Genomic DNA, 12,092 nt, shown 5'->3' with positions numbered 1-12,092 from the left:
CAGGTGGTTTTTGGTCTTTTATTCTATTAATAATGGTGTGTGACATTAATTGATTTTCATATGTTGAGTCAGCTTTACACACATGGGATATACCACACTTGGTCATGGTGTGTGATCCTTTATATGTGTTGCTGGATTGGTTTGCTGCTATTTTGTTGAAGATTTTTACATTTATATAGTAAATATTTGTTTATAGTTTTCTTGTATTGTCTTCATCTGGTTTTGGAATCAGGGAAAACTGGCTTCACAGAATGAGTTGGAAAGTGTTCCTATCTTTTCTATATTTTGGAAGAATTTATGGGTTGGTGTTCATTCTTAATGTTTCATAGCATTCACCAGTGAAGCCATCTGGTCCTGGACTTTTCTTTGCGGGAAGTTTTGTTTGCTAATTCAATTTCTTTACTTGTTATAGCTTTATTCAGATTACTTCTTTGTGAGTTAATTTTAGTAGTCTGTGTTTTCTAGAAATTTGTCGATTTCATGTAGGTTTTGTAATTTTTTATAGTTTTTTTATAGTATTCCCTATAGCTCTTTATAATCATTTATATAAAGTTGGTAGTAATTTACTGGTTTTAGTTTTGGATCTTCTCTCTTTTGTTCTTGTTCAGTCTAGCTAAGTGATTGTCAATTCTTCTGATCTTTCCAAAAAACCAACCTTTTATTTTGTTGATTTTCTCTATTCTTTTATTCTCTACTGTATTTATTTCACTAATTATTTCCTTCTGGCTTTGGATTTAGTTTGTTCTTTTACTGATTTCTTGAAGTGGACAGTTAGGTTGTTGATTTGAGATCTTTTTAATTTTTAAAATTTAAAAGTTAAAAATTGAGATATAATTTATATAACATTGTATAAGTTTAAGATGTATAACATGCTAACTTGAGATCTTTTTTTATGCTGTAAGTTTACTTACAAACATAATGAGGCTACTGAGTTCAAGTTTTTGATCCTTTTTTCAGAGATCGCAGCTCTTAAAATGATCCTCTTCATATCCATCTCATGGATAATTTTTTAAGCAGTTAATGTCTTACTATAAAGAAAAGTGCAGCAAATCCAGACCCAGAGTACAAAGTCATGCTAGTAACTTCCACTTGTTTTCCACTGAAAATGGTATATTCTTCCCTGGACTTTCCTCCTAGTGGCTCCTGCAGACCACAAAGATTGTGAACCTCTGGACGCTGTGTCCCGACATAGTGCAAAAGGCGCAGAGACTGAAGGCACAAGAAATGACAGCGGCACACCATGTGCTCCTTTCCTCACGACCTTGTTCCCCTGAGTTGAGAGGTTTTTTTTTTTAACTACAGGTGTTTACAGCTATAAATTTTCTCATAGCGTGGCTCTTGCTGCTTTTGTTACATACCATAAGTTTTGTGTTTTTATCTCCAAGTATTTTCTAACTTTCCTTACGATTTCTTCTTTGGCTCATTGGTTATTTAGGGGAGTAGTGTTTATTTTCACATCTTTGTGTGAATTTCCTAAGCTTTTTTTCTGCTCTTGTTTTCCAGTTTCATTCCATTATTGTTGGAGAATATACTTTGTGTGATTCCAAACCTTTAAATTTACCAAGACTTCTTTTATGGCCTGTTTTAGAGAATATTACGTGTGCACTTGAAAACAAAATATATTCTGCAATTGTTGTTTGGACTGTTTTATAGATGTTTGCTATATCTAGTTGACTTGAGTTTTCAAGTCTTCTGGTTCCTTGCGAATCCTTTGTCTGGTAGGTTATCCATATTGAAAGTAGAGTATTGAAGTCTCTAACTATTATTATTGAATTGTCTATTTCTCCTTTCAGTTCTGTCAGTTTGTAGTTGTTGCTTCTTATATTTGGGGTTTCTGTTGTTAGGTGCATATGTGATTACATATGTACCTAATATGTTGACATACTTTCTACAAGTATGTCTTGTAGAAAGCATATATCTGGATTTTTTTAAATTGTTTTTTATTTCTGTTTTGATCCATTCTGCCAATCCTCACCTCTTGAGCTGCTGCTGCTGCTGCTGCTAAGTCACTTCAGTCGTGTCCGACTCTGTGCAACCCCATAGACGGCAGCCCACCAGGCTCCCCCGTCCCTGGGATTCTCCAGGCAAGAACACTGGAGTGGGTTGCCATTTCCTTCTCCAATGCATGAAAGTGAAAAGTGAAAGTGAAGTTGCTCAGTCGTGTCCGACTCTTAGCAACCCCATGGACTGCAGCTTACCAGGCTCCTCCGTCCATGGGATTTTCCAGGCAAGAGTACTGGAGTGGGGTGCCATTGCCTTCTCCTATGTTTAATCCATTTACATTTAATGTGATTACTGGTATATTAGGACTTAATTGGGTTGACCAAAAAGTTCATTCAGGTTTCCTGTAACATCTTATGGAAAAATCCAGTGAACTTTTTGGCCAACTGAATGTGCTGTACTTGGTTGCTGAGTCATGTTTGACTCTCTGTGACCCCATGGACGATAGCCCGCCAGTCTTCTCTGTCCATGGGGATTCTCCAGGCAAGAATACTGGAGTGAGTTGCCATGCCCTCTTCCAGGGGATCTTCCCAACCCAGGAATTGAACCCAGGTCACCCACATTGCAGGCAGATTCTTTACTGTCTGAGCCACCATGGAAGCCCTGGCCAATCGAATATGTCTTCTATTTTGCTATTTGTTTTCTATGTATTCTTTTTAGTTTCTCTATTCCTCCTATTCCTATACAAGAAATAAAGGGAGTCCTCAATGCTGAAATGAAAAGACACTAGACAGTAACCCAAATCCACAGGAAGAAATAAGCACTAATAAAGGTAACTACACAGATGAATGCAAAAGACAGTAAACATATTTTTGCTTGTAAATTATTTTCTATATGAAAGAAGACAACTGCATAAAACAATAACTATAAAACTGTTGACAGGATTAAATTTTTTTGTATTAAATATTTTCCAGTATATGTTTTCATTAGCTTATTTCTTTCATTATAATAGTCTTTATTTTTCTGGAGATTACAGTTAATGTCTTAGAGAGCAATCTACTTTGGATTAATATCAATTTAATTTCAATGGTATGCAAAAACTTTGTTTTAATAGAGTTCTGCTCATTTGCTCGCTCTTTGTATTCTTATTGTCAAGCTGCATACTTTGCATTAGAATCCTGTCAACAGTTTTATAGTTATTGCTTAATGCAGTTGTCTTCTTTCATATAAAAAATAAGTTACAAGCAAAAATATGTTTACTGTCTTTTGTATTTATCTGTGTAGTTACCTTTATTAGTGCTTATTTCTTCATGTGGATTTGGGTTACTGTCTAGTGTCTTTTCATTTCAGCATTAAGGACTCCCTTTATTTCTCATATAGGAAGAAATCTATTTTTTTCCTTAAAAATGTATTTTTAAGGAAAGGAAGCAGCCCTTTTAGCATTGAATTCTTTCAGTTTTGTTTACTGGGAATGTCTTAGTTTCTCCTCCATTTTTGAAGGGTAGTTTTACTGGATATAGAATTTTTGATTGATATTCTTTGTCGTTTAGCACTGTGAATATGTCATCCCACTGTCTCTGGCCTCTGTGGTTCTGACTGAGAGGTCAGCTCATTATCTTACTGAGGATTTTGAATGCAGTGAGTCACTTTTTTCTTGGTATCTTCAATATCCTGTTTTTGGCTTCTGACAATTTGATTATAATGTGTTTAGCTCTACATCTCTTCAATTTATCCTACTTGATGTTTAAAGATTAATATTTTTGACTGAATTTAGGGTGTTTTCAGCTATTTCTATAAGTCTGATTTTTTCTGCTTTTTGTCTCTTCTGAGACTTTGGCATATGTTTGTATGCTTGATGATATCCCACAGATCTGAGGCTGAATTCATTTTTGTTCATTCTTCTTTCTGTTATTCAGACTGGAAAATTGATCTCTCTTGAAGTTTGCAGATTCTTCAGCTAGCTTAAATCTACTGTGGAGCCCCTCTACTGAATTTTTCATTTTAATTATTGTACTTTTCAACTCCAGAATTTCTACTTGCTTCTTTTTTTAAAGAATAATTTTTATCTCTATTGATACTCTCTGTTTGGTGAGGAATCATTTTCATAATTCCTTTTAATTCTTTAGACATGCTCTCCTTTAATTCTTTGAATGTATTTACAATAGCTGATTAATAGCTGATTTAAACTCCTTATCTACTAAGTCTAATATTGGGCTTCCTTGGGGATAGTTTTTATTGACTGCCATTATCCCCCTGTGTTTGGGTGGTACTCTCTTGTTTTGGCGTGTCCTTCATGGTTTTTGCTGAAAAATGGACATTTTAAATATTGTAATGCAGCTACTCTGGAAATCACCCTCTCTCCCAGGGGTTTGTTGTTTTTGCTGTTTGCTTTGTTACTTTTTTGGACTAGTTCTGTTAACTCTGTACTCTTTGTTCTGTGTAACCACTGAAATCTCTGCTTGATTTGCTTAGTGGTTAGCAAATGATTGGGCAGATTTCCTTAAATGTCTTCAACCCTTAAGTCCCCCAGCCTTGTGGAGGGGCTCTGTGTGTGTGTGTATGTCTGTCTGTGTGTTGTGGCTCCCTTCATGCACCAGCAGTTTACATTGTGCCTTAACCTTTACTTTCTGCTTTAGAACATCAAGATCAGACAGAGGTGAGAGAATAGGGCCTTCCTAGGCCTTTCCTGGGTATGTACATGCCTTCCAGATTCCTAAAAATATGTTGAAGCTTTTCTGAACCTTCTATGTACATCTCTTTGCTCAGTTTTTCCTTTTAAGTTTTTGAATCAATGTATTGCCCCAGTTGTTGTTGCCACTGCAGACAGTTGTGGCATTAAAAAAATTGTCTCTGATTATTTTAACAAATGCCCTGGGATAGGATTGTTCACATTGAGGGTGCTCTGATTCAGGTCCAATAAGGATAAGCCCTGAGAATGGAGTTTTTCCAGTGAGCTGCTGGACAGGTTAAGTAATGCAATTCTTTTTTTAAATAATTTTATTTATTTTTGGCTGTACTGGATCTTAGTTGCTGTGCAGGCTTTTCTCTAGTTGTGGCAAGTGGGCGCTACTGTCGAGTTGTGGTGCTCTGGCTTCTCATGCAGTGGTTTCTCTTGGGGCAAAACACAGGCTTTAGAGCCCTTGGGCTTCAGTAGTTGCAGCTCCCAGCCTCTAGGGGGCAGGTTCGGCTGTTGTGGCACAAGGGCTTAGTTGCTCCATAGCATGTGGGATCTCCCTAGACCAGTGATGGAACCTGTGTCTCCTGCGTTGGCAGGTGGATTCTTTACCACTGAGCCACCAGGGAGGCCCTAAGTAGTACAGTTCTTTAGAGATGTGGTTTTGAAGGGAGCTGCTAACCTCTTCTGCTCCTTAAGTGGCTTCTGGGCTGCTGTTATTCACAGCTACCATGTTTACTGGTTGTTGGTTTCCTAGGCTTCCATGGAGCTGGGAAGAGGGAAATAGGGCAAATTGAAACGCCATAAAGCTTGCTCTGCGTACTGAAAGTCAGCTGCTTTTCATGAATAAATGTTTTTTAAATTGTTGCAAGCTTTTGGTTAGTTTTCAGATTTCTGAAAAAGTTGGTTTTGACCATTTGTGCCAGCGTTCTCATCAATCTTATTGAAGATCACGCTTTTAGAGGTCCTTCCTCTGCCATGCTGGATGTGTTACCTTTAGCCTTTTCTTACATTTATGTCATAGAAGTGTTTCATACGTTAGTTTTAGCACATTTTTTAGGTTACTGATAACTTCGAGACAATACATTTTTGTTTTTCCTGTTTGCTTTTATTTTCCTGCACTCTGGTTAAGCTGACTACTTATTATTTTCTGAATACGTGCTATCCTTTTCTAGTTTGAGGCTTCTTATTATCTTATTTTCTCTGCTCAAAACACTCTTTCTTCCATCACTCCCACAGTGGGAGTTCTGTTTATCTTCTAAGATTCATTTATGAGCCCATGGATGTGATCCTTTCTTGGAAAACTTGTATTTTTTCACATCTTTTGTATGATCTTATAATTCCATCATATATATATATAGAGAGAGAGTATGCATCCTAGTTTCTTGTCTTTTCCACCCCCCTGCTAAATGCTAGTTCTTTGAAGGCAAATGATGAATCATACTCATTTATATGCTCAGTAAATATTTATTTTATAGCAAGAATACTCCACATTTTGGGTATTGTTACTGGGAATTGCATTTTATTCATTTATTATTGAACTGAAGGAAGAGGTCTACTCTGGAAAAATATACCAACCACACACTATACTATATAATCTTTAGTAAGGTACAGGAATGTAAGAGTATAAAGGCAAAATTCCGTTTTTTCTCATAGAAATTATTTTAATAGTGATTTCTAATCAAAGATTTGATACCCAAATTTTTATGAAGAAGGTCGCAGAATTCCAGCTCTGAGTAACTTTGTGTCAGACACATAATTTCTCTTGACAGAAGTAGGGATTTATTTACATTTGAGAGTGATTGTGCTGAAGAAAAACTAAACTGCAGAAAAACACAGGAATTGTAGGGCTACTTGACCTGCTAGTTTTTGCCTTTCATGTATGTCTGTTATCTCTTAGGACCAGATCTAGCTCTCCATTCTTGATCCCATCTTGATGAAGTCATCAGGGGCTTGCAGAAAGTGTGCAAAAATGCATGGTATTCATTTATGCAAATAAAGCAGAATGCATACATGGATTTAGAGTTTTCTTCTGTCATTTTAATTAGATCTGAGATGACTGAAATAGGATAATTCAAAAGCTAGGTGCATGTTTTAAACCATAGGCTAATGAAAGCCTTATAACACTACCAGAGTTTTAAGTTCACTTTGTTTGCATATTCATGTTGCCTGTGTTGCTTTTTGTTCATGCCAAGCCTAGGGAAGTACCATGGAATTGTCATCATAGTTTTAGAGCCAGGCCTGGGTTCCAGCTTGGTTTGCCAGGTATTGATACCTTAAATGAGTTGCTTATTCTTTCTGAGCTTCAGTTTCCTTGTATGTAAAAAGATTCTGGGACAGAAGTGTTACTTTATCTTCTGGTTTGTTGCAGTGAAACTAAGAGAGTACAAAAAAAAGTAAGATTCTGATTTATTCATCAGTGAGAGTATGAAATGATAGAGGCAGATGAAATAGACTGATCAATAAAGAAAATAGATTAGAAGAGCAAGGGCCAGAGGGGGAAAAACAAGAAGTGAACTTTGCACTTCAGTCTTTCTGAATAGAGTCAAACCGTATTTTCACATTGGAATCAGGGAGAAAGACAGATTAATATTCTAATTATAGTGTAATTATAGTGAAGTGCTAGCTGTCTGGGATTTTAGTGAGAAAAAAAGTTTAGTGGGTTCACGCAACACTTATCTATTGATGCTCAGTATGCAGGTAGGATAAAGATGTAGTCAGTATCTTTACAACTAATTACACTCATAGAATCTAGTTACATTAACTTATTGGCAATCAAGAATCCGTTAACTCATTCAAAAGTCCCTACTTTCAAGGAGTTCACAGTTTACTGAAAAAAGACAAATTACATAAGAAGAAATAAGATATGGGTAAGTACAAGGGCACTAGGAAGGACCCCTGTGTCCTATGAAGCAGAGAGCTGTCAGGAAAGCTTCCTAGAAGAGAGAGTATTGAAACTGAATACTGAAGGGTGAGTGGGAGTCGTAAATGGTGCTTCAGGTTGTTCAAGATGAAAGCAGCGTTGGGTGAGAGAGAGAGAGAGAGAGTGTGTGTGTGTTAGGGGTGTTGATGATATGGAGTAGTAAAAGCAGAGGCTGAGGGGCAGGTTAGGACTAGATCATAAAGGGCCTTATGTTATGGTGAGGATTTTTTTCTGAAAGAAGTAGAAAGCCATTGAAGAGTTTTAAGCAGGGGAGTGTCATAAGTTTATTTACATTTTAGAGAGATCTCTCCTGAAACAGGATAGTGAATGAACTGATTAAAGGAAGTCAGAGAGTACTAGTCAGTAGGCTGTGGAGTTATCCTTGAGAATAAGATGAGGATGAGAATTAAAGCCATACGAGCAAGGGAAGAAAAGGGAGAAGAAAAGATTCAAGAGCTATAAAGGAGGAAGAATTGACAGGACTTTACCTGCTGTGTATGAAGAGATTAAGGAAGAAGCTACAAAAAGGCTCCCAGATTTTTAGCTTGTGCATTTGGGAGGAAGTGGTTCATTTACCAGTAGAGAAAACTGAAGAGGAAGATTGATTTACTAGAGAAGATATGTTCCATTTGGTGTTCTTTGAATTTGACAGGCCCAGTGAAACATACAGATAGAGTTTATCCCTTGGTTTTTGAATGGTCAGTTCTTGGGATTTAGCATAGAAGTTTTGGCTGCATATAGATTTGTGAGGCATCAGAAAATAAATAGGGGGTGGCCATAGATGAAGCTGGGTGAGTGTAAGAGTGTGGTTGAGGGTACGCAGTTGTTCTTTGTTGTTCAGTCATTGTGTTCTGACTCTTTGTGACCCTATGGACTGGAGCACGCCAGGCTCCTCTGTCCTCCACTATCTCCTGGAGTTTGCTCAAATTCATGTTCATTGAGTTGATGATGCATCTCATCGTCTGCTGCCCGCTTCTCCTTCAATCTTTCCAAGCATCAGGGTCTTTTCCAGTGAATCGGCTCTTTGCATCAGGTGACCAAAGTATTGGAGCTTCAGCAGCAGTCCTTCCAATGAATATTCAGGGTTGATTTCCTTTAGGATTGACTGGTTTGCTCTCCTTGCAGTTCAGGGGACTCTCAACAGTCTTCTCTAGCACTTCTCCAGTTTGAAAGCATCAGCTCTTTGGTGCTTGGCCTTCTTTGTGGTCCAACTCTCACATCTGTATATGACTACTGGAAAAACCAATGGTGCTGGTGGTTTAGTCGCTAAGTCGTGTCCAACTCTTGCGACCTCATGGACTGTAGCCTGCCAGGCTCCTCTGTCCATGGGGTACTCCAGGCAGGAATACTGGAGTGGGTTGCCATTTCCTTCTTCAGAGGATCTTTCCTACCCAGGAATCAAACCTGGGTCTCCTTCATTGCAGTCAGATTCTTTACCGACTGAGCTACAAGGGAAGCCCCAGAAAAACCAATGCCATAAGTTAAATAATGTTTTGTGACTGGTTTAAAGATTTATATACGTAGTTGGGGCTGTTTTTTGAGGCTTTCTATTTTGTTCCATTGATTAATATTGGTATCATAACAGTTAAAATATTTTTGCTACCTCCTTAATATCTGTATGGTTCTTTCCAAAGTCTTGGAAAAGTTGTTTTCCCATCTGTTATGAATTTTGTAGATTCAGTTGAAAAAACTCAGTTGGAATAATGACTGGGGTTGCAAAATTGTTTCATGGCCTCCAGATTACTTTGGTTTTATTTGTTTGTGGTTCCTGGTTTCATTTTTGACATTATTTGTTGAACATTTGCTTTCTTTCAAATGACTCTGTAGGCATTTTAAAGAGATTTAAGAAAGAAGATTTCACTAGTGCTTATTCATCTATAAATTCCTTTATATTTTATTTGATAATAATGCACCTGCTGCATGAGTGATGAATGGGTTTTAATTTGTGCTCTAAGGAAGCTTATAGTTTAATGGGGGTAAACTAACCACAATGCAGTGCACGAGTGTGCAAACCAATGTGTTTTTACCAAGGTTTGAGGTTACAGAAGAGGGAGCAATTGATTTTGAGGGGAAGCTGCTGCTGCTGCTAAGTCTCTTCAGTCGTGTCCGACTCTGTGCGACCCCACAGACTGCAGCCCACCAGGCTCCTCTGTCCACAGGATTCCCTAGGCAAGAATACTGGAGTGGGTTGCCATTTCCTTCTCCATTGAGGGGAAGGGGGATGAGTAAAGAGCACCGAGGAGGCATGTACGAAAGCGAATAGGGCTTGACACAGGAGGCAGCAGTGTGAGCAGAGGCCAGGTGTGTGTGGAGGGCCTGGTATGGATGCGGGGTTGTCCTGAAAGGGGCAGGCTTCATGGAAGCAGTGCCAAGACATGAAACTAGAGGATGAGCAGAAGCCAGTGTATGAGGGGTGCCTCAGGCCTGTGTTTGTTAGAGGTCCTTTCACATGTTGTTCACCTGATGGTCACAGCAGCACTGGGAAAGAAAAGAGAACTTGCAAGTGTTCCTTTATCTTTGCATTTTCTCTTTGGTCTTCTTATACTTTCTACTCTAATTACATGTAGAAAAGAGTTTATCATTATCCCTGTTTTATGAATGAGGAACTTGATGCTCAATGATTTATCTAGTTCCATATAACTAAGATAAAATGAATTTCAGACTAGAGCCCAAGTCTTCTGACTAATATACTAGGTTGCCTTTATATTATTTCAGTGGCATCTTCTTTTCTATTTTTCCTATTGTAGTTACTTGAATAGTTTCCTATTCTAAACATGAGAGGTTGGTGGGAAAATTGCCCAATTGAATAACTGAATGAGAGTGTATAGTTTGAGCAAATTTGTTTTTTCTCTTCTTTGTGTTCCCTCTCATGGGTGACTTAAAAAGACAGTAAACATAAGTGAAGAATCTAGAATAGGAATGGTTAGCCTGCCATGGCCCTCTGATTTATAAGTCTAAGAAGGTTAGAACTCGGTAACTTGAACTTTTTATTTTGTTTTATTTCATTTAACTCTTTTATTATAAAAATTTTCAAACATATGCAGAAATATATTGAGCCCTCAAGTACCCATTGCTCAGCTTCAACAGTGATTAACTCGTAGTCATCTAATTTCTCTCCTTCCCACACATCTGCCTTCAGATATTTTTGAAGTAATTCCCAGACATCATTTCATTGAATTTGAACTTTAGAAATGCCATGCTTGAGTTTAACGTGTGCTCTTGTCTCTGTTTGTGTCCTAGGCATTAGGTCCAGCTTTTTCCCTCCTGACCATGGGTTATTGAACAAAATCCCAGTACACTCCCAAAGTCCCAGTAGACTCCCAGAGATCATCAGCTGTGTATACTGTAGTCTTCTTACCATTTGTTTTAGTGCCAGTCTCCAGGGGGTGGCTAGAAAAAGATGTTCCTATGTTGCTACTCTCATCATGAGCTGACATAAAGATTGGTTTTACAGCAGTGGGTTTATTTGAAGTTTCTGCTGAATGACAAAACTCATTCAAATTAACCCCTGGACACTTACTAATCATCAAGTTCAAACACATGAATTTTTCCTTTTGCTAAAAAGCTGGAAGCAAATAGAGAAACCATCTCTGGACTGGACTTTGGACAGAAGGTAAGGTAGCATTGGCTGTTGCTGTTTGCCACATTGGTTGGCATGAATAAGCATGGAAAGCAAGAAGCTAATGATTAACAAAGGAAAGAAAGCTTTTAGGGGATTGTTGCATTCCTATAATTTATCTTTTGCTGGAAAATCTACCCAGCATATCTTTGTATGTAGTACATAGCTACTTTCCAGATTTTAAAGGCAGAGTGTAAAGAATGTGCTCATGAGTACATGTTCCTGGGCCTGTGTGTATGTGCCAAGTGTTGGGCATGGTCTGCTGACTACCACTCTCTTACTCCCCTATGTTTGTTGACTGAAACTGTTTGCTTAGAAATCTTTTTTAAATTTACAGTGATCCAAGTATGGAAGTATAATGTCAGCTTTTTCTTTTTCGCTAGAACTTTATTTCTTGGAGTCTTTCATTGGGCTTTCTGGAGAAGAGAAGTCTTGTTAATAGTAATTTTTCAGGTATGTCTGTTGCTATGCGTTTTCTTCCTCCTGGAGATAAAAATGAGACTGAACTTTCTCGTGTTTCCTTCTAGCTCAGCCTCAGCTTTGTAAATGTACCAGTTGAGAAAATGTTGAGCCTCCTTGTCTGAAAATACAGTGATGTGGACTTTAGGAAATGGAAAGAGGCCAGTGTATGCGTGCATGTGTGTGCATATGCAGGCGGACAGTGGGCAAACATGTAATGGTAATTATCAGACAAGCTTGTATTGTACTTTCTTCTTAAATTATAGAGCTACTTTTTTCCAGAGATTGAGAAGAATCAGTATCGAGGTATGAGTAGAGGCCTCCAGCTCTGCAGAGTCTCTTTTCTATAGATATTTTCTTCTCAGTCTGAGTAGTTTACTGATGCTTTTTGAAGGCTCAGTGTACACTGTGACCTCGCGCTCTGTGAAGCATGCTGTGGTAGGGGACAGGACATAGACAAGGTTTCTGAGCTTCAG

At 38.0% G+C, this 12,092-nt stretch overlaps 1 protein-coding gene and 1 pseudogene across 3 annotated transcripts in view; one reads left to right on the top strand and one right to left on the bottom strand.

Annotated features, from left to right (window-relative positions):
• The window catches only part of TPST1 (tyrosylprotein sulfotransferase 1), a 105,400-nt gene that overhangs the window by 10,166 nt on the left and 83,142 nt on the right, over positions 1-12,092 (top strand). The window contains exons 1-2 of one of the 3 annotated variants that reach the window (XM_081558087.1): positions 10,779-11,151; positions 11,541-11,610. The exons of the other annotated variants lie outside the window; for them this stretch is intronic. The gene's annotated coding sequence lies outside the window, so the exon portion shown is untranslated. Of the gene's footprint in view, positions 1-10,778; positions 11,152-11,540; positions 11,611-12,092 lie in introns of those variants that run through there. 3 annotated transcript variants of the gene reach the window in all.
• Positions 985-1,190, bottom strand: LOC145532346 (cytochrome c oxidase subunit 7C, mitochondrial pseudogene; annotated as a pseudogene).

The sequence above is a fragment of the Giraffa tippelskirchi genome, chromosome 13, assembly GCF_054371585.1.
Source record: "Giraffa tippelskirchi isolate mGirTip1 chromosome 13, T2T-mGirTip1v1.2.pri, whole genome shotgun sequence".
NCBI lineage: Eukaryota > Metazoa > Chordata > Mammalia > Artiodactyla > Giraffidae > Giraffa > Giraffa tippelskirchi.
Note: the sequence above shows the minus strand (reverse complement) of the source record. Positions and strands in the feature narration are given on the sequence as shown.